General features: G+C 39.0%; 1 long non-coding RNA gene across 1 annotated transcript in view; it reads left to right on the forward strand.

The window, feature by feature from the left end:
• The first annotated feature begins 723 nt into the window (after positions 1-723).
• LOC112979331 (uncharacterized) overlaps positions 724-22,613 on the forward strand; it is a 77,402-nt gene continuing 55,512 nt past the window's right edge. Inside the window, exon 1 of the long non-coding RNA XR_003258147.2 lies at positions 724-872. This is a non-coding gene — a long non-coding RNA (uncharacterized LOC112979331). The remainder of the gene's footprint in view (positions 873-22,613) is intronic.

Here is a 22,613-nt window from a genome sequence, read left to right on the forward strand (position 1 = left end):
TGGCACTAACAAATATCCTGGAATTAATTTTTGTATTTGAGGAGAGAAAAATTGGGCCTAAATGGTTACTTTTCCGAATTTGGATTCTTATCCATTACGAATGTGAGTGCTTCTAAACATGATGGGCCATGGAATACAGCCATATCAAGGCAAGGCATGTATATTCGAGTTTCTCAGGCATCCATGATCAATGAATGGAATGAATTGTTAAACTGTACTAAATAAGAACAAAAGCCCCAGTGAAGTATTCCCTTACTTAGAAGCAGCTTTCTGTTTCAATCTCCTTATTCAATTACATCATGGGATAATATGCAGGGGACACTGAGCCAGAATAGCTTTAATCAAATAAAGAAACTGAAAAGGACTTCTACTCTCAGTATCATTTTATTGAGACTAATATTGTTATTGTCTGCAGTGTCCATATCAGAGAATCTGGATTGATTTAATCATTCCAGGCAAGGTTACAGAGAGTATCCTCAGTACATGTCCATCAGCATATCTTTAGGGAGATCAGTGCCCTCATACTGATTTACATCAGTCCAGGGTTTTACTTGGTAACTTTAGACCCCATCCCTCTCCAAGTGTTCCTGGATGAACTCCGGCTGATTCAATATTCAAGAATCATGAAAGGGAGCACCGTCATTTGAAAAGGTGTGGTATATGCTCTTTCCCATACCCTACCAGCGTAGGGTGCTTTTTCTGCCAGCTGAGAGGTGGCAAGAGACTGTCATTGCCCTTCCCCTCCTCTTCTTCTGGTGTTGGTACCTCTGCTGCCAGCACAAGACTGGACCTGTTTCTGTGCTCAGGGAACAAGGAGGGCTGCCAAGAGCTGATGACTGCCAAGGGTAAATGATTACTAGGAATGCAGTGAGGTAAGGAAAAGCTTCTTGGTTTCCCCCCTCCTCTAGTACACCCATATGTGGTCAACCACGAGCTGGACTGCGTACAATGTTTGAATCAAGCCAGATGCAATAACCCTTAAATCAGCCTGTGACAAGGTGAAAGAGAAAGAAGGACATGGTTACTCAGGTTTGGCAGTAGAGGCTTGAATGGTTCCACTATAAGTATTGCATTAAAAAAAAAAAAAAAGATAGATTTAAGTTATTGCTGTGATTAGGCCTTTGGTGATCATAATTAGGGTTGGTCAGCTAACACAGAATGGTGTTTGGGAATGAGTCTGAATAGTCAAACGTGGGGCATGTTTGATTTTTGTATTTGAGTGAACAAGTTGTATGAGGGGATTTTCATCCACAAAATGTCTTCTTGATCACCCCTATGCTCAACGACAAAGACAGTGAAGGTGGCATGAACAAGGATATTTGACTCCTACTGTTCAGTCTTCCTTTGTTCAAAGGATTTTTGTTGCCAAACCAGGGGCAGAAATGATAGCATGCACTCATTGAGCCACTCTGAGATATTAACAACAAAGATGAGATTGAATCTGAACATTATCTGAACAGAATATAATCCCAGGAGATGTCCAAGAGCCTACACGTGTGAATTGTCCATCTAAAGTGTTTGTCTGATGGTTATAGATAGCAAATATAGTCCCTGAAATGCACATCCGTTCTGGAACAAATTGTGAGAGGGGAGCAGGTCATGAATGACTTATCTATTACTAATAAAGCTCTGTAATTAGTATCTTGTTAGGCCATGCTCCTTTAAAGAGACCCTCTGGGACAAACAACTAAGTCAAGGGCACATCTTGCACAGATCTCCCCCTACAGATCTTTCTGTGGGATTACCCTTGTGTTTAGCCTTGTTGTTGAAATAATCAATTACGTTCATCTTCTAATTAATGAACTAGTATCCATTTCATAGAACATGCTCATGCCATAATTACCGCAATTGTGTTACCAGTGGAGCATTCGGGGAATGAACGTGTGTGGAGTGCTACTGAGCTTGAATTGCACTCTGTGGGGAAGTGAGGGTAATATTTCCCATGCTATTGAGTGGGCACTTTTTCAGATGAGAAAATAGAAAAGACTTTGATAAAAATGCCACGAATGAGAGAAAATTTTTGGTTAGGTTTAATATTTATTAACCATATCTTTTTCTTTTATGATCAGAATTTATTCAGGTTTTAGACTGGGCGTTTGTATTATCTCAGCAGTAGTAGCAAGTCTATTCTGTACCGTAGGGAAAATCTCTAATGCATTGAATGGGCAAAAAGAAAGAACTTTCATTTTGTTTCCTGCTATTTATTTCAATAGGCTGTCAAAAATTTTGTATATAAGGTTTCACAATTCCACGGTGTCTTGAAAATCTTTAATAAAAAGTATAACATCAATATTAAACCTGTCTGAATAGAGGCTTTTTGAGAGTAAACTAGATGGGCAATTTGATCACTTGGAAAGTGATACTTCCATTCTAAATGAGTTTGCCTGATAATATTTCAGATCTTATATCAATTAAATTCTATATTGAAAATAGGAAGAAAAAAATACCCATGTAAAATGTTGTTAAAGCCAACTAGAAATGTTTCAGTGAATTGCTGGGGCAGTTATTTAACTGCTGTAAATTGGCCTGGCTCCACCTAACTCATAAAGGACCCTGCTCCTTAAGTTCAGTCTTCCAGTGAATCTATGCATAACTCTTCATGCATACGTATACTTCTTGTACATAATTCTATGGTAAGTTATAAAAACGCTTTTCTACATTCCTCCGAGAATCTGTGAACAATATACAGACTTATTTCTGTGAATCAGGATGTACACAATCCTCCTAACCACATTTTATTGCTGTAAGGCTCTTTGTACATAAAAACAAATGGTGAGACTGTGATTGCACTTTTGTCAAAAGTATGAAATACAAAAAAATGCAAAGGGTTAGTTTTGTTTTGTGACTTCCCCCCCATTCAGTGTCCTTGTTGTCTTTTGAACATCTTAGCTCTAGTGTAAAATTTACATTTCTATTGGTTATGCAACTGATATTTATTTGCATAGCACCTATTTTCTACTGAGTGTCTGAATCGAGGAATAATGCTTTATGCCTAAAATAATAATCCTCCATTATGTAGACGATGACAGAAAGTGTCTGCTTTATATAATTACAGTTTTAGACCAAACAAGAAGAAAATTCCATTAACAATTTATGCATATGATAATCAAAGCAAGTTATCATATATTCACCACTCCAGAACAGAGGCAGAAGGTAATAATTTTCTAGAAATTAAAGTAACTATTTCTCGCTTTGGCTTCCTCATGCATTTGTGTGCCAAATTTCTGCCTGAAGCGGATTTTAATGGTTGCATTATAAAACTCTCAAAGTGGCTGTAATGAAGACACTGACAAACTAAGCAATATCAGTGTTGCCCAGTGACACTGCAAAAGTTACACACAAGAAATTATAGGACTCCTCATGCACTGGGTGTAAAGCAGCTGCCAAGTGATGGGCTTTAGAATAAAGTTCCGTATGTGCAGTTTATTCCAGAATTTTCCTCTTCAGTGTTTCTTTTACCTGCCAGTAATATGTGTCACTTGTCTTCTTGTGAGAGTCATAATATTGAATTAAAGGATATCGACTGTGATCCCGATGGAAATCTCTATTATGGCCAGTTGTATCAGTCCTTTGAACTGGTGTGTACGGGTGGATGTGTGTTTGCTGCAGCAGTAGCACGTGCAGAGGGAGCACTTTAAAAAGCTGTGCTGGCTTGTGTTCCTGTGGACCCTCTCTGGATTACCAGGAAAAATCTTCTTCTCTTGAAAAGGCATGTGAATACTCTGTACAGAGTTGTGATAAATTATAGGTGCACAGTAAATTAAAATTATGATAGTTACCTTTGACCTCTTCCTATCTGTTTTACTTATTAATTACATCTCTGCTGGGATCACTTCTGTTGAATAGCTTCCACAATTTCACACATTTTTAAACCAGTCTGCTAGAAGTGTGCATGCATATATTACGCCTACTGGAGGAGGAAAGAGAGGTGAGTCAGAGACGTCATCAAGGTGAAGATGTTCACTGGCTGGGAAAACTAAACACGAACAGAAGAAGAAAAGGAAAGTTACAGCTCTGAACGACATGAGATGAATGGCAGCACATTTCATTGGCACTTGTTCTTATTGAGTATATCATGGTGTTGTTGTACTTGTACAAATATTTAATTGGGGTTACGATACAATGGCCAAATCCATTCTCCTTTTTGATCCAATCCTAGATTCAGATCTTTGGTGATAAGTCAGTGAAATCAACCTCTGTGCTACCCTCTCCCATGTCCCTATACTGACATTTTCAACCTTGACATATCAGTTGTGAAAGGGGTCTATATAAACTCACTCAAAGTGTCACCTCTGGTAAATTGTGCTCCTTCCTTCCATGAACCAGTGAAGATAAAAATACTTTCCCACCACTATCCATTAAATGCATTCTTTATATATAGAGAATATATTAGAATGATACTACGGATATTGAATTTATCTTCATGAGATGGGGATGGTCTCATCAGTCATGAGTGTCACAACTAAGCAAAGACACAAGTGAATAATGAAGCCACCCTTATCGAGTACAGATGAATTCAATTTCCTCTGCACTATAATGTCATATCTGATTCAGTGAACTATAACATCTACTTTTTATTTTTTAAGTTGCCCATGGGTTCTATCTTTTTCTCGTTCTCTTTCTCTGATGCTGTATTTGTGATGCATTTTTCTGTTTTTATCCATTCTGCATGTCTTTTTCCTCTGTTTGACATAACGACTAAGTTGAATCATAAATGGTATACTCAGAATGAAAACACTTATAGTGTCAGATGCCTAAATTTCATGTCACTGCTAGCTTTTCTGGAGGATCTATTCCTGGATGTTATGTCAACTACACTTCATTTACAAAAGCACAAGCTGTGGTTATCTGGGTTTGTTCTGGGCTATCTGTAAAGCTATGTTCTCCAGTGTTTTTGAAAAGGTAAGTAGATGTATGAATCTGTCCATCCCAATGGACAGAGCAGCACAAAGGAGCTGGCTTACAGGAGAAGCTTTCGTGTTAAACAACCATAACTGTCACGAACACAGACTGTGAAGAATAAACCAAATACGTACAATACCATGCAATAATAGGTCATGCTCAGAACTGTCCACATAAAAACAAACCAGGAAGAGAAAACTGATATGGCCTTCTTCCTACCAAGACACCTTTTCGTATGAGTAGAGCTAATCAGAAAGCATGTTCTCTCCTTGCCTCCCCAGTTTCACTAGAAAATGCCTTTATTGTGTGCTGCCTATGACCCCATGCAGTAAGCTGCTATTTCAGTATGCTTTGGATATACCAGGAACAAATGCCACGTGCACTGCGCTGCCACGGCGAGGTGTAGGTATTGCAAGAGAGCAGATGCACACAGAGACAAAACAGATTAAGCCCTTTTCCCACTCCTAGTGTTGAAGTCGTGCCAAGATTCTGGCTGTAGGCAATACTACATTTGTTTTCAGCCAACTTAAACATTCACATAATGCTTCGAAACTGAGGTTTACTTGCTTAGACAGAGGAATGTGCTGCTTATGCTACCAAGGCAAGAACATAGCACTGCCTCTGGGAAGGGCTGCTCTAGGTCAGCATAGCGTTCAGCCCAGTGGAGTCACGGCCTCTGGCTAAAATCCCCAGGTGTTGCTGTAGTTTTACTTCCTTGCAATATAAAGAATAAACACAAATGAGTTGCACAAGCAATGCAGCTGCTGTGCTGACACTGAGTGTGGTGCTATTATGTACCTAGACTGGATATTCTGTATTTCTTAATAAGGAAAAGGGCACATAAGCTCAATTTCAAGCTAATTACAGCAGTAGAAGATTCTGCAGGAATGCCTCTCCAGGTTTTACCAATAAACTCCTTAGAGAAACAAGGAAACGTATTCACATTATATTTACCTAATAGATGAGATTCAGTCTATAAGATGAGATATGAAATAAATTAAATTCCATGGCAGGTGAACACCCTGAGGGTACTGTATTTTATAACACTATATTAATATTCTCTAAGACCACTGCATGAGCTTAGTAGAGCTAACTTCAAAATTAGCTTTACAGGCCACCTGCAGATTTTTTTCTGGTCACTTTCATAGTCAATGCTGCAATCAGATAATTTAACATAAATATTAAGTAAATAATTGGTTCAGAATATTTCAAGGTTAGGGACATAAATCTCATTCTCATAAAAATATAAGGTGGTGCTTAACCTGGCAATTTTAGTTTCTGATGAGCTATAGTCCCTTCCACTTTTGGAAAATAAAAGCCTAAACAAATTCTACAGAAGGCAGTAACAAAATGTGCAAAAGAATTATCGTGGAAAGAAGATATTAATTCAAAGCTCTCTGTAGAAAATGCTCAGGCTGAATAAAATGGTGGTAATGAACACTACGGTTTTAGAGTGCATTCATATAGATTTAGCAATATGAATATAGACTGAGGGTTTTTTGTTATGTTTATCTGAAAGGATGACTTCTGAAGCTGAGTGCTGGCCGAGATAATAAGAAAGTGATGGTGGGTGTGCCTCATCATGACAGTTGTGGTTACTGATGCTTTCTATTTAGTCTCCAAAAGCTTAACACTTGCAGGTTATCCAGAAGTAATGACTGCAACAACTAGGTAGTCTTTTAGGCAGGAAAGCATATTTACATTTTGAAAGAGGTAAGCTCTTTTTCTAATGCAGTTGTTCTCTGGTGCTAGAGCTTGGGAAGGGGATCAAGAGGAATTACTCTCAGATGTCAGACTTTTGGCTGTTTCCAAAAGCTCTTAGCAGTTCATAACACCACCACTTGGGAAGAGGTCAGCAAGGCACTAAGTCTATTGTGTGTAATTTCTCATCATCAGCAGACCTTTGATTTGATTTTTTTTTATACTGCTTGCAATTTTTTATGACTGTAGTGCATTTATGCAGGTTTTTGTTTGATGCCCTTGTTACTAACTTGTCCTTAAGAGTACCGAAAAGCTTGTATTTTAATCATAGCTTCAGAGAGTAAGCTGGTTTAATTGTCCTTCCATTGCTTTCAAAATCCTTCTCAAAACACTTGCTTTCTGATATTATTGTTAAATTTTAAGAGGTGGCTGAGAGCTGCAGGTGTCCTTCACAGACCAGGAGATGTCTGTTAGGGCAAGACTGATCTAAAGAAGCATTTTTATCAGCACTTGTCACAGAAAAAAAGCAATCAGAGGATTCCCTTTCAGAGTTTCAGAGTTTGCGTTTACCTGTTGCTCCTATAGTACTACAGTAATTCTTTCAAGTTTGGTAAGATTTTTGTGTGTTCCCTTTATCTCAGTTCATTAAATATTGAATCTCAACAAGCTAAGCCCCCTTTAAGTCATTCTGTTAGGAGCTGTCTGCAGAGGATACCTGCCAGTTATTCCCCTGCTGCTGTAGAGGAATCTTCTGGTGATATGAAATTGGAATAGCAGGATCTCCCTCTGGGCTTTCTTTTCAAAGGCAGGTATGCAAGGCTTTGGTGGGAAAGGCCATGCTTTGACTCCTCTAGTCATGGTAGCAAAATCCACTAGAGAGAGTTTTTAAGAAGGCATGTGAATATTTAATGATTTAAGCAGCTGCAGGAAATGTTATTTAAGAGTAATTGGAACAGACAAAAGGCATAAAAATGCCTGATGAGAAAGCTGAGAATTTTCAGTCAGAGAATTTTTCATTGTCTTTTCTTGTACACAAAATGGATGTTTTTCCTGTATCTCCGGAAGTGAGGAAGTGTCAGTGTGAGCTGTCAATTATTAAGTGATGTCTTGATTTGGACATAATTTCTCTCCTAAAACTGAGGTACATTTCTGTGAGGATAGCATTCACAAACCACAGCCAGGTATGAAAGTATAAACAAAAATCAAACTTAGAGGAAGGATATAAAAAGAAGGCAGTGATTGTCTTGCTTATTCTGACACCACTGATATTTTCTCCCCAAATTTATTGAGATACTAAAATGTGTGTTGGTTACAATTTTACCAAGTCTGCCAACATTCCTGTTTTTGCACTTTGATACTATGTGGGCTCACACCTACTATTAAACTTTCATAATTAAATAATTTCAGTAGGGAAAAGCCTGCTCTATTAAAGTGTATAAAAGTTCAATAGCTAAAGTGTAAGGCAGACATATGAAGTAATATATAGAGTAACTTTTTATATTCTCAATTATTCTTACTTCACTCTAGAGGTACTGGGAGACAATGGAGACAATGTGTAATGAATGACAGAAAATGTGTGTAAAAGCACTGTATGGTGAATAAATTAAAGGCTTTAGTCATAAGACCAATAATAGGAGAAGAGTGAAATTAAGAAGTATAAGCAAGGGAGACCAAATATCTAGCAGAACAAACAGATATAATCATTTTCAAACGTGTCAGTTTGAATCAACCAAGGTAAACAATTAGAGTCTCAATGCATGCCTGAACTAGGCAAGTTTTGCCACTGAGTACCGTAAAATGGAAAGGAGTCATAAACTGAAAGGAGAGCAAAACAGGAGTATCTGTCCGACCATTTATAATCTTTTAATCAAACATGGAGCTGGTAGCTTTGGAGACTACTTTGTCTGTGTATTCATAGGCCATTCATAATGCAGTGAGCCATAAAATGCTCTCGCGCTTTTTTTGCTTCAGTGGTTTCAACACCTTTGGGACAAATTTCTCTAATAACAAGAGGTAATTCAATTTTGTTCTTGCTCAGTCCTAAGCAAACAGTTCTGGCTGTTGTGACTTACAAGATTTATGAAGGTTGTGCAGTGAAGATAGTGTACAGTCAGAAGCTACCGGTTGCTCTGTCAGACTTTAAACTGATTATTGTATGGAAACTCACTAATACTGTCACTTTAAAAAACAGTAGGTATTTCTGTGCTTCATAGCTCAAAGGAGACAGGTCCCTGCCCCACCAGACTTGCATGTATAACGGAGCAGCAGTTCTTCAATGGGAAGAACTGGGTGCAGCTGGGACCCAGGGAGCCCTGGTGCCAGCTGCAGTTGATGGAAGCAGTCGCAGTCCACGAGGCTGGGCATGGTGGTGGTGTGAATATATATGATGGTGGCAAGGGCAATTTTGGTCCTGGCAGGGAGACAGAGGTGGAGTTGGCACAGGACAGAGGTGCTCTTCTCCTTCTCCCACTGTGTGTGATGGGGAGGGTGCCAGGAAAAGGGCTCTAGAGGAACAGCACCACTTCCCTACAGCATCCGCAGCAGAGCAGCTCCTGGGTCATGGGGTGGCTTTGCTCTCTCCCTTGCCACTGCATTGCTTCTGAGCTTGTTGTTAAGCATGTGCTTTGCTAGTTTGAGGTCTACTCTGGTCCTGAGGGTAAAGCTGAATAAAATTTTTCATTCTAACAATTGCATTTCTACCACAATTATAAAGTATTAGCCAGTAGTAGTGCTTTTCAGGGGACTATGTGGCTGTTTGAGTAGTCGGCATGCTGTTCCAGCTTGAATTTTATACAACCTTTTAAATTTACAAGTTGTGAAGCTCATTTTAATTTCAAAAATATTGAGTTTGTGAAGAATACTTTGAAAAGTTTTATCCAGTTTTTTAAGATCTTGTCTTATAACTGTTTTAGAGAGAAAGTATACTTGTCTTTTTTTTTTTTAAATAATGAACATTTACTGACTCGTATTTATATTGCTACAGAGAAAAGACACACAGTTATGTCAGACACAGGAAAATACACTTAGAAATTGAATAAACTTCTATGCTCTTGTATGAGAACCAAACATTGATATATGAGGGTTAGTAAAAAAAACAAACCAAAACAAAAAAACTGTCCATTGAGGGTTTTTTTTTCATTGCCAAGTTTCTTGGACCTTCCTTTGAGGCATCTGGCCCTTTTAGAAACAGGATACCAGACAAGACTACTAGTCAGATTAGTCTTGTCAGCTCCAGTGTTTTCTTCCTGTAGCTATTTATCTCTCTAATAGTTTGAAGCTCATCTGCAGGCCACATGCTGCCAAAATTCTGGTCCTACGTTGAACTGACTTGGGGTTTCCGTTCATGTGAGTATTTGATAAAAAGCATCCTTACTGCTCTTCAGGATTTCCTGGTTGGAGAGTTTCTAAATGACTGCTTTAGAATAAAAATAGAGGAGCATGTTCACATAAGAGTTTCTGATGTTTTCCTTTTTCCTGCTCTAGATGGCAATGTAACACTTTTCCATCCAGTGGGAACCTAATGTTTCTAGAAAATTTGTATAAACCTGGTAAGCTAGCAATAGATTTATCTTATTATGTGTGTGCAGTACTAGCAGTAATGGCTCCCCTGCTACTCAGCTATGACTTGTCTTCTGATGTAGTGAGCTACATGCATCCACCACAGTTCTTCCTCTTCTGCCTTCTGTCCTCATCTTGCAGGTTCCGTCTGCTGTTCTGCCACGCTTACCCCACTAGCTTAATTTTTTCACTGCATCAGTTTAGGACAAATGTGGATGTGACAGCCTTAACTTTCTCTCTTCTTCTCCCCTTTTGTGACATTCACCAAAGTCTTGGCTTTCTCACTCTTTTCCATTTCCACCTGTTCTTTCATGCCCAAATTACTGATTTCATAATCACCCCCTTTTTGCCTCTCCTTTTTTTTTCTTTTTCTGGAACAAGAACATCATTTTTATATAGAGCTCAATCACGTGGTGCATTGGTAATTAAAAAATCATGAGCATATCATATTTTGTCTGTGAAGTAAAATGTACTGTACAATCTACATTACTGAAATTAGGAATGGGTTAATGGCATATATTTCCAGTTGCATTAGCCCAACATCCATCTAGCCTACTGTTCTGTCCCTGAGAGTGTCCAATGGTGGATACCAAGGGGAAGAATATTAGAATAGTGAAGTGCAAAGATTCTTCACACGGCACTCGATGTTTTAAAAACTTCTTAAGCTGTAGGTTGTCTGTGCATCACTGCATCTAATTATCTTTGAAGCCTTCTTTTATGAATTGTGGAGTTTGTTCTATAATTTAATTATGGATTAGGTAAAGAGACCCTTCTTTTCAGTTTCTTTAAATCTGCTTCCTGACAATTAGATATAGTTACTGGGTTTGAGAAATGGTGAATAATTGTTGTTATCCTTAATTTTTCTATACTTAAATCATTTTTTAACTTAATCTGAAGAATCTATTTAATCTTTCCTCAGATATTCCAGACTCTGCTTTTTTTGCTCTTTGCCTGTACCTCTTCTGTTTCTACCACACTTTTCTGAGATGAGGTGAAGTGAACTGTACACAGTATTCGAGATCTATGATGAATAACAGGATTATGTAATGATGCTTTTTGTTTTGTTCATTTTTCCTTTCCTATTAGTCCCCAGTGTCCCATTTGCTTTTTTTATCTGTTGCTGAGCATGGAGATGATGTTTTCAGGATGACTGCAAGATCTCTTGGTACAGGACAATAGCTAATTTAGAATGCATCGTTGTGTCTATATCGTGTGGTTATTTCTCTCTCCATTCTTTGCTTTGTATTTATCAACACTGGATTTCATTTGGCATGTTATTACCTGTTCACTTAGTAACACGATATCTCTTGCAGCTCTTCACAGTTAGCTTTCAAGTGAAGTGTTGTAATTTCAAATAATCAGAAAACTTAGTTACCTAATTTATGAATGTATTGAGCAGCAGAGGCTTCAGTACAGAAGACCTTTGCTGGTAACCCCCTTGAAGTGTGAAAACTGACTATTTATTCCTGCTATTAATTTTGTAACCATTAAATAGTAGTTAATCCTTGAGATCCTTGAGAGGCCCTTAGGTTTTATCCCAAGACAGCTTAATTTGAGCGGCAGAAGGTGAACGTTATAAAGAAAAAAAAGAAATTAACATATAATATCCTGCGCCTTACCCTTCTCCTTGTGCTTTTTGACTCTGTCAGTGAATGCCAATGCATTTCTGAGGCATGACTTTTGTAGAAATCACACAGACCATCCTGTTGTATTTGCCCATGTGCCACCTGATTTCACTCTTTACTATAGTTTCAACCCATTATGTCTAAAGGCAGATGATGTGTGTCCCATCCACAATTTTTTGCACTCGTGACAAACTTTTAATTCAGAGAATGGAAAAAGCAACTAGAGGAGTAACAAACTGCTATGGAATAACTGTTTGATAATTTGAAAGTAGAAGGTGGCTTGGGTGAGAGTCGCAATGAAAATAGTAGTTTCTGCTTAGGAAGGGAAGTAGGGAGAACAGCAAGAAGGCATAGTTTTGAAAGGTAAACTTAAATGCAGAGAGGTGTATCCAAACAGACGGTAAAAATGATACTAGCATAAAAAACCAGCAATGCCAAAGAATAATAGGAAATGTATCAAAAGTCATCTCTTCCAAGCCATCAAAAAGTCATTTTGCGTTAGAGTTGAAAATGATCTCAGTGAACTAATGAAACAGTTTCTAATAAAAAATTGAGAAATCAATAGGGATATCCACTTAGACAGGGATAATCAACTACACAAATATAGGATGGGAAACAACTGATTAAGTAACAGTTCTTCAGGAAAGAGTCTGTGACTATAGTGATAACAACCTGAACATGAGTCAACAATGTCTTGATGTTACACAAGGACAAACTTTATAGTAAGAAGTATAAACAAAGAAAGTTTGCAAGACATATGACACACATTATCTTTTTGCTCCACTCAGCATTGGTAAGGATGCTCTGGAGTACTATGACTGGTCTCAGGTATCTCATTTCAAGATAGATGTGGATCATGGGAGAGGTTCTTCCGAAGCAGAGTAATGAGAACAATCTACAAAACATGACCAAAGAAATAAGCTGACATGCTGAAAGAGATGAAGGTGCCTTGCCTAAAAATAAGAAGAATGAAAAGGCAGACGTAGAGTAGAGTAACAGGTTTTGAAGATGTGAAAGCCCTCTGCAAAAGAAGAAGGGAATAATTTGTTCTCTGTATTCATAGTGTAGGTAATGGGCATAAAATGCAGCAAGAAAGGTTAAGGTTTGGTATTAAAGAAAAGTTCCTAACAATAGGGAGACTAAATTGCTTGAACAAGGTACCTTTCTAAAGTCGTAGAAGCTGTATCACTGGAGTCTTTCACAAAAACTTATGCCAAGCATGATATAAAGATCTTAGAGCTCACCCAGCCTGAGGCAGGGATGGACTGGACAGCCTCCTTCAAATGTTCACTGTTATTTCTCTCTTTACCTCTCTCCCTAGTTTCTCTGTTTCCATCACTTATAAAGTACTTGCCATCTGTTTCAAGGTCCTATACATTCTATCCTCATTTTAGTTGTCTCTAATTTACTATGGAGAGCTAACTAGACAAATGTCATACTTGGTCAGACCTCACTATTCATTTACTTTTCCAGATCATTCACAAGTATATTGAACAACACTGGTTGATTTTGAGGTACTTCTGCTGGTAAATTCCCCACCTTGTAATGTGTGGATCATTTGTTCCACTCTGTTGTTTCCTATCTTCTAAACTATTATTAATCCCTGGCAGGACCTTCCCTCTTATCTTGTGCCACCCTAATTCTTCTTAAGAACTGTTGCTGAAGGATCTTATTTAAAGGTGTTTTGGGAAAGCACATTGCAGTACACTCGCTGAAACACTGTTTGCTCCTGCATCCTTTACATGTCAAATACTTTCATGGAATTATAAAAAGCATGTTGAATCTGCCCCAATATGTTATAGTTATTTATTTACCAACTAGTTTTAGATTTTATTATATTTTATGCTAATCAGCTGGCACATAAATTTTCTAGTATGTTAATCAGACTCATTAGTCTGTAATTTCCAGATTGCCTCTGTGGCCCCTTACAAAACTTGGTCTGATACTTGTGCTTTTTCACTCTGCTGGAAAATAGTAGAACTTGCATTAAGCAGTAGGTTATATATTGTTGTTGGTTTTCAGTTTTCGCAACTGAGTTTCTTTAGAACTCTTGGTGGGTATTGCCTGGCTCTTGCTGCTGGATCTGTCCTTTTTCTTAGTACGCTCTGAAACTTTTATTGGTACTTAACCTTGCTCCTTAATTTAGTCCTCCTGGCTCCTAAACTCCTCCCAGATTTCAGCTTCTGAAGATGTTAATGAAAGTAAATTTTCTATAGTGGCATTACCTTCCTTGAATATGCCTCTTAAATGCTGAGCATCATTTTGCCTGACTGTCTAGTCTATTTTTGATTTTTTTAAAGATATTTATATATCCTTTTATATCCCTATATATATATCCTTATCCATTCCCTTCTAACTGGCCCATGCTGCCAGTCTTCAGGGATTCATTTTCAAGAGTTACAAATGAGCAGCAGAGGATAAGGGTGTCTTTAATTGCATAGCTCCCCCTAAGTACCTACAATTCTAAATACTTTCTCCTTAAATAACTTTGTTCCTAAAAAATAAAAAAAAAATTGTCAGTGGTTAACCAGATAGTTGTACTACCACCTCTTGGAGTAGAGACCATATTTTATGTATCTGGTTGTATATTGCTATGCCACAGTAGGGTCCTATGCTACAGCTAGGGCTTTCAGTCATTGTGATATGATTACTATTATTACTTTTAATAACACCAACAAGAAAGGCATAGGATTGCAGTCTTGAAAAAGCCAGTTAATTTCATAAAAATTACTTTAGTTTTAATTTTTTTTCACTTGATGAGCACTGTTCAAGTGAAAATGCAGAATACATAAAATGACCAAATATGAGTACATATGGCAGGACCTGAGAAAACTGAGACACATATAGTCCAGACATCAATTACATGTAATGAGTTGGGCTGTCCTGGTCAGAATATCATGAAGGCACTGGATCCACTGGAAAATGATTCTATTGTAAGATGGGTTCTTCAGCGAATGGTCTTTGTGGAAGAGTTTAACTTTCTAAATACGCCAATGAATTGTCTCAGTTAGACCTGTTTTACCATTTCTTTTTCCCCTAAATTATGGATGACAGAAGGGATAACAAGCATAAGAAATAATAAATAACATCTGGTCTGAAAATTCTGCCTATCTAAAAGGATGACTCTAAATGGTACATTGCAAATCTAAATATGCTTGTGTTTTGGAGAGAAGAGGATTACTTCTGTACGCAGTAATATAAGTGAAGAAGAATTAGGACACTGTATAATGCCATAGGCTTTCATTCATTAAACAACTACCATTGAGTGCAAATACCAGAAGCAAATTTTCTGCATGCTGGGTTTTCTCTAAAGGGGGGGGGGGGGGGGAGGGGGGAGTAAAAAAGTAGTCATGAAACAAACAGTCCAGTAAAGAGAGAACTGAAGACTGATTGTGCAACTCTGATTCTAAGGCAGAGCATCCTCCCTAGGTGCTGCAGTGCCATTGAAAAGATGACTGTCCTGTAACTGCTGGCCTAGGTACAACTGAGAGTGTGACGGATTTGATATCAAAGAGCTAATGTGAAATTTCCTGACTTGTACTAGCTATGGTTTAAGACTGGCATATCTGATAGGTGGGTTTTGAATTGTAGGTGCTGTCCCACTGATTTGTATTGCTCTAGCAATGCAAAGCAATTGTAAACTTAGCCTGACTGCCCAGCTAAACTAGATTTCTGACTGCTTCGTGTCATGGGAATGGGAAAGCAGCCAGGCCATGTTGATTTGTAGGCACTACCTATGTACTAATAGGCTGGCTAATCAGAAAGAGGATAAACACTTTAGGATTACAGAATTTCTGTGGGTTTTTTCATTGCTTTGCCCAGGAGGGAGTGGTGTGGAGTTTCACTGCTCTGGTGCGCCAGGAGATAGCAGAGGGCGAACCATTTGTGAAGAGTGACAGCAGCTTCTTTCAGAAAAGTCCACTCTTGAATGTCCTGTAGAAAGTCTCTCTTAAACTAGTTCCTTCCCTTTTGTTAGCATTTTTTTTTTCTTGTGCATTGGTAGATGTTTCTCCACCCTTCAAAGTCATTTTTCAGCAGACTTATGCTGACGCATTATTAAAGATAAATATGCTAAGGTCTCCTCAACTTCTTTTGAACTATATTTTTAATATCTAGAAAAGCTGATGTTTCAAATCATTCCTGATTCCAGCGCCCTAGGGCTTGCAAAGCATCCCCTTTATTAATGAATGTAATCTGAGGAAAACATTTGTCAGAGGGAGCTGGGAAAGGGACCGTGAAAAATGTATTACGTAGACTGGAGACAAGTGGCTAGCCTTCTGATTATAAATCTAAAATATTAAAATAATGAATTCACAGAACCCCTATTAGACATCAAAGGTTGTGTCTTATTGGGGTATGCTTTTAATTATATGCCTTCTTTCAGGCCAAAAACAAACCTGATAAATTGAACAGTGAATTCCTAACCTGATTGAAGAAACCTGACTCTGGATCGTTGATGTCAATGGAAAGGAGTCTTTGTGCAAGCTGAACTCTGCTTGAGTAGATGCCTGTGGTATAAGTTAATGGCACATTTTCAAACCTTACAACTTTTAAATACAGAGCTAAACTTAAAAATGGCAACTTAGTAGCCTTTGTGCTATTTGTTCTTTCATCTTATTTCAGATTTCTTTGTCTCAAAATTTTGCAGCAGAGGCAGCTGTAAGAAGATTTTAAATGCTTTCAGGTGGCAAGAGTAGCTAGTGTTAAAGCTAGTAAACATAATGTATTTTATTTCCCTTTTCCATGGGAGTAAGAAATGCACTGAAATGAAAATACAGCCAATTCATACTTTGTATATTACCCCCAAACAAATCTCAGTTTAGGAACATTTAAATATTCTCTATTACATAACCTTCCCTTCTTCAAAAAAGTGAAGATTTTGTTATATGCCACCTAGAAATGCATTGAGACTCCAGAGCTGACAGATAAATATCATGGATGAAGCATGTTAAACATCAGTAGTGAGTGCACAGAATGGGAGGAAGCAAGTGATTGTGGTGCTAATGTGGGATTTGGGAGACCTGCTTTCAATTCCCTCATCTGCCACAGGCCGCCTCTCTGACCTGGAGCAAGTTTGTCTCTCAGGCTTAAATTTACAAATGTGTTTAGGTACATAACTGCCTCTATTTAAGTAAATACATTGACAATTAAATGAATAGAAAGTAATTCATTTGTTCCCTAGGTTTCCACTTCTGCTCTGCAAAATGGGGATGATGTTGCTCCATTAGCTTAGGGTTGTGTTGGGAACATAAATAAACCTCCTGAGCTCTTGGGGGGCTGATAGTTTCCTTTTAGGAAGCATCAGAATACTTTGTATGAGTATGCCTCTCTGTGAATCCACGGTGAGCGCTTTTCTAATAGTGTATTTGGCTCTGATCAACCCATCTCGAAAAGCCTATAGCAAAACCAGAGAAAGGCAAAAGAATGACCACAGATATGTAATGGCTTCTGTGCCTGGAGAGCTAAATAGACAGCACTCTTCAGCTTGAATGAGAGATGACTGAACATGGATATGATAGCAAACTATGCAGCTGTGAATAGGGAACAGTTACTGAAGGTTCCTCAGCATGCAAGCACTGGAAACCATCATCTCAAATTATTGGAAGTGGACTTAAATCAGACAGAGGAATTACTTTTTTTACCCAACATACAATTAAACTGTGGGATTCTTTGCCAAGGGTATTGTGGATGCCAAAATTTAGATTTAAAAAAAAAACATATTAGAAAAATTTCTGGATGAAGAATCCACTCTAAATTATAGAACACAAATAAATGACCTTGAGTTCAAGAAATCCCATAGGCTCAGACTGCATGGTGAGCGTTTCATCAATTCAATAACAGATGGTAGGTCGTGTGGCCTTTGCTAAAAAAGCTGAGGGAAAATGATAAAAAGATATTTTTTCATTCACATTTCGTCTTTCTTGGAAAGAGAGAGACAATGGGATTCCCTCTGAAGAACACATTTTCCAGTATTGGCTGAAAGCCTGCCTGCAGTCTAGTCTAGATTTTACTTCCACAGTCTGGTATTAGTGAAGGTTGAACACAGTGACATCATCTTGGGAGTCAGAGAACCAGCAGTGACAGCCTTCTGCCTCATGCCATCTTTGCTCTAGATGGGGAGCGGATTGGTCCTTTCATGTGACTTCTTCCATTCTTCTGCCACTCTTGCCCAGGAATTTCTGGTTAACAAAAGAAAGCAGGGACAGTACATCTGTGGCTCTCCGTTGTGGGTAAAACTGTGAGAGATCAGCAAAGCATCCCTGTTTTTCCTCCCTGATGCAGCTAGTATCGCAGTCTCAGCTGACCCCAAACATAGGAGTAAAAGGGGAAGTTACTTTTCTTGGTGACACTCAGTAGCAAAAGGATGGAAGAGAGTCTAGAGGCAAGCCCTTTGAAGTATCCTTTGCTCTTGAGCCAGACTCTGGGCTTTCGGGAAAAGGTGGGCCACAATTTGAGTGTGGATTTCCCCTGGCGATGAGCAGAACCACCAACTAGCTACCAGTTGTCTATCTCCTTAAAAGTGAGGAAGCTATTTTCTGATTTTCCCCAAGAATTTTCCTGAGAGAAGCCTCATCTGTAGCAAGCCATTATTCTAGGTGAACAGAAAGACATGCAGCTCTCTGTTTATTAACACTACTTACCATGAGGTAAAAGGGCATACCCAGCAGCAAAACATAGCACTTTCCTCCCAGCAGGACCAGAGTACAGCTTCCAGACTTGCCATAGCTCCTACAGTCCTGGGAGTGAGGCACTGAGATGAAACAGTTTATTTGCAAAACAGAGAGCTGTATCAGTAGCAATGAACTGAGGAACAAACAGTAGACTTTACACAAATGTGACACTTGCTCTTTTCAAATTACAGCAGTTGTATTTTTACTACAGATGAAAAACAAACAAGCTGCTCTGTCTTGTCTCTCCCAGCTTGCTTAGAGACTCAGCTCAGCTTGGCTGCATGTAGATCAATTTGTTTCAAGAAATCAGCATTTCCTTTTTAACCTTTGGAACTGTAAGTCCCCATAGAATCCTGATGTTTTCATCAATTATATATTTTCATTTTGTACTGGAAATCGATAGCACTTCAGAACACTAATGTCATACAATATCTTTGTCTTGGGCTAGTAAGTGAATAATAACTAAATAATGCATTTCAAACAAGAGAACAAATGAATATTCTCCCTCCAGCGCACAAAGAAACACGCAAAAAGAAATCACTGAACAATAGGACATTGATTTTTGTGGCTCCGAACTTTCCAGCTGCAGGCAGAAAAGATCCGAATTGAGTTGTAGTATAATATCTTATACTCCTGAAGTTGTGCTTGGGCATGAAACTTCAAAATGCCTCTCATTTTCCCAGCATTGCTGCTGGATCAAGGTTTCATACAGACCAAAGTAATACTGACGAGCCACAGTTATACAAAGATTCGGAGAGCATGAGAAATGCTTGCAGTCCCAGCGTTTTTGGCAGGGCCTTCTCAGATGGTATGTGTTCTCAGAAGACAAAGCTTTCAAACAATTGATATTTGGAAAATGAGGCTACATCTGTACTAGTAGACTTGAGAGGGTTGGGGGTAGGCTCAGACTCTGGTTTGCAGTCATACATGCTGTTACATTGTTAGCACAGTTTTGTCGGAATTTTGGCCGGTGTTAAGCAGCACTCTCCTAAGCAGTGTTGCAGTGTATGTAGATTGGGAGTTAATGCTCTTGGCAAACAGCTTGAATGCGAAATCCCTATTTTGGGTAAGAGAATTTGGCTAGGCAGATTGGAACCGTGCTGTTTCGGCTGGCCTCAGGGCCAAAGAGCAGTCTATCTCTCATTTCATTTGCTGATGTAGACATAGTCAATGGGTATTAACTGCATTTGATAATCATGCTACCAGCAGCAGAAAGAGCATCTCACGGTTAAACATCAGACTGGGACTAGATACATTCAATTTCTAGACATTGCACAGATTTTTGGTGTAAATTGAGGCCACTTAGTCCCTCTGTGCTTCTGTTTTTCATTTATAAACAAGGATAACAGAACTTTTTACTTTATGCTATGAAGATGACATACAGTAAGATGTGATAAATGGATTGTAACCTATTTAATACAGCAATTGTCTCCTACCAGAAGTGTCTAGAAGACTGGTGAGTTCATCTGGTTGAGAAAGGTTTCCAGTTTTCTTTCTCTCTCTCTCTCTCACTGTCTCTTTCTCCAAATCAAATGTTAAGCACACACTTAACTAGCTTTTCCAAATGAAGACTGATGCTATTTGGTTTTGGTTACAGTAGTGCATGATACTAGACAGATACTATGGCCAGAATGAGATCCAAAACAAAGTGAAAGTGTACGGTTGGCCACGTAACCTGACTCTCCAAAACCTGGCTCTTTTATCCAGAAGGGTAAATATGCTTTTAACAACTAGTTAATGATGAATGTCTGAAGCTCTAGGATTGAAGAATGCTTTCTCTGATTCCCTCCGTTAAAATTTCTAAGATCTAGACAAATCCTAATTCTGCCCTCCTCCGATTTCTTTATGATCAAACTGTTAAAACAGCAAGTAGCATGTTTAATTCGGTCAGAAATCCTTTCTTTTCTAGCTTCCTGAATATATCTCTAGTCTCTCTGTCAGCGCAAAGGACATATTTCTGAATGAAGCTCAAGACTGCCCTTTAGTTTAAGAAAGTCCTCAGCTGCCTGAGGGCTCTCTGTCCCCAAGAGATTTGTCTGTAGCTTCTGTCGCCTCAGACCTGCATGCTAGCACAGGTGGGAATGGCAGAAGTTTCCAGACTTTCCGGCCAAACTTTCTGCACAAAACCCTTTAAGATTTCTGTGTGAGGGTGAGGAGGGAACCTGTTGAAGCAGATATGCTTCTTTTAATTTTGAGTACAATACAATCAGACTTTTCCATTGATCTTTGGTCTGAAGTACAAAGCAATTCATCAATACAGCAATTCAATATTTCTATTGAATTAACTACAAATCTAACAACAATAGAGTCAATTTTAGTGTATCATTTTAATTATATTATTAGACTATTGGGTGTAAGTCTTTGGTTTTTAGAAGTTTGGAGAAAATTCTGTCTTCACAAGTATATGCTTGTGAAGTATATGACTTTGAGAGGAGTTACTGTTTTATCTGGGAGTTAAATTTTATCCTTAACTCTTACATGCTCTCAATTCATCTATTTTAATGTACTGAGATGCTTTAATTTAACTTCAACAGTAGTTTGATCAGGCCCTAAAGAAAGTTAGCATCAGCTACAAAATACAACAAAAGAATATTTCTATGGAGAAATCTAAGCAAAATATTCCTCTTTAAGAATTGGAAGAGGCATGGTAGAAAGACTTTCAAGAAACTAAATGAAATTATATAATTAAACATCCAACTGGTCAGGCAATAGAAGTTTGTACAGTTCCAGATTATTTTAATTCTTTACTTCATTCTCTCTAGAGTATAATTTAGCAAAGGCGATACACCCATATAATTCCAAGTGAATAACATCTTTCTTGAGGATGCTAACATAAATTTTGCCAGTAATGAAACTTCCATGTGTTACGAGCTTAGAACAAGTCGAACCTTTTGATATTCCTCCTCCCACCTGTGGCGGACTGATGAATGAATTTTTTGCCTTAAACATTTCTTGGTGCATGGGGTGCAGGCAGGCCACAACGACTGAGCTGCTGCGACCCCTGAAAAGGTCTCCCTGCGACCACCCGGGACACACCGAGCCTGCACTGAACGAGACCGCAATCGGGCAGAGACTTTGGGATCTGGACTGTAAATTATTGTCCGTTTTTAGAACAACTTCTATAAAACCTGCTTGGCATGAGTGGCTAAATTTGCTGAAGCCTTAGGCCGCACTCCCTAGTACAGTGAGAAAGGGCCCAGAGCTGCTGCAGGCGGGAATGATAAGGGCGTTACCAGCAATTTGCATTCCTGTGCACTGCTGAAACAGTGCTAATTGCTGAAGTTATCACCTTCTTTGTCAGGACCTTGAGAGCTAATGGCTGGACCTAAGAATGGAGACACACCTGTCAGCAGAAACGGCAACAGTAAACGGCCTACCTAGGGACAGTGATGAGACCCAATAAGGAGCAGGAGACCCCAGACCCAAATATTACTATTGGTCTGAACTACCACGTGAGGGGTGGGAAAACTTAATTTGAAAAAGCTATAATTGCCGAGGGATTTCTTTGTCCCCCCCCCCCCCCCCCAATCTCCTTCTCACTCCCTCTCTCGGCCCTCGCTCCTCGTCCCTCGTCGGAGGCACCCAGCTTGAGCTGTGATTCGAGCGGAGTCAGCGGAACATCATCGGCCTCGGAGTGGTGGTAGCTAGCTTCCTCTCTCCTTTTCCAATTTTTCTTTATCTTTTCCCCTTACCCTTGTTCCCTTTTTCCCTTCGCCTCCCCTTCGCCTTCCCCCCCACACACACGCCTTTTCTCCCCACTTCGTGGAAAATAAAGGTAAAAGGTTGTACGATATTTGACCGGTTTTAGCGTCTTAATCTCGTCCTTGGGATCGTAACGAAACCCTCCCGATATTGGATCGGGACATCTAATTGGCGTCACGGACAGGATCCCTTGAGACGAGAGTGTCGTACAACCTTATGGTGTGCTGAGCGAGTGTGTGTGAACGAGACGTACGAACAAGTACGAAGCGAGTGCGGAGTTCCGATCCGCGGTTCCGCTCTCCCGCGAGGGAAGCGGCCGGAGACGAACGAAGCGTAAGGAAGGAGTGAATGGTGAGATTTTTAGTATACTGGTTTGTGGTTTGGCTTCCTGAGGGCGTATAGGGGAAAACTGGATTTTAAGGTGTGACCCCCTCAGGACGATATCCCCTTTGTA

The sequence above is a fragment of the Dromaius novaehollandiae genome, chromosome 3 (genome assembly GCF_036370855.1).
Source record: "Dromaius novaehollandiae isolate bDroNov1 chromosome 3, bDroNov1.hap1, whole genome shotgun sequence".
NCBI lineage: Eukaryota > Metazoa > Chordata > Aves > Casuariiformes > Dromaiidae > Dromaius > Dromaius novaehollandiae.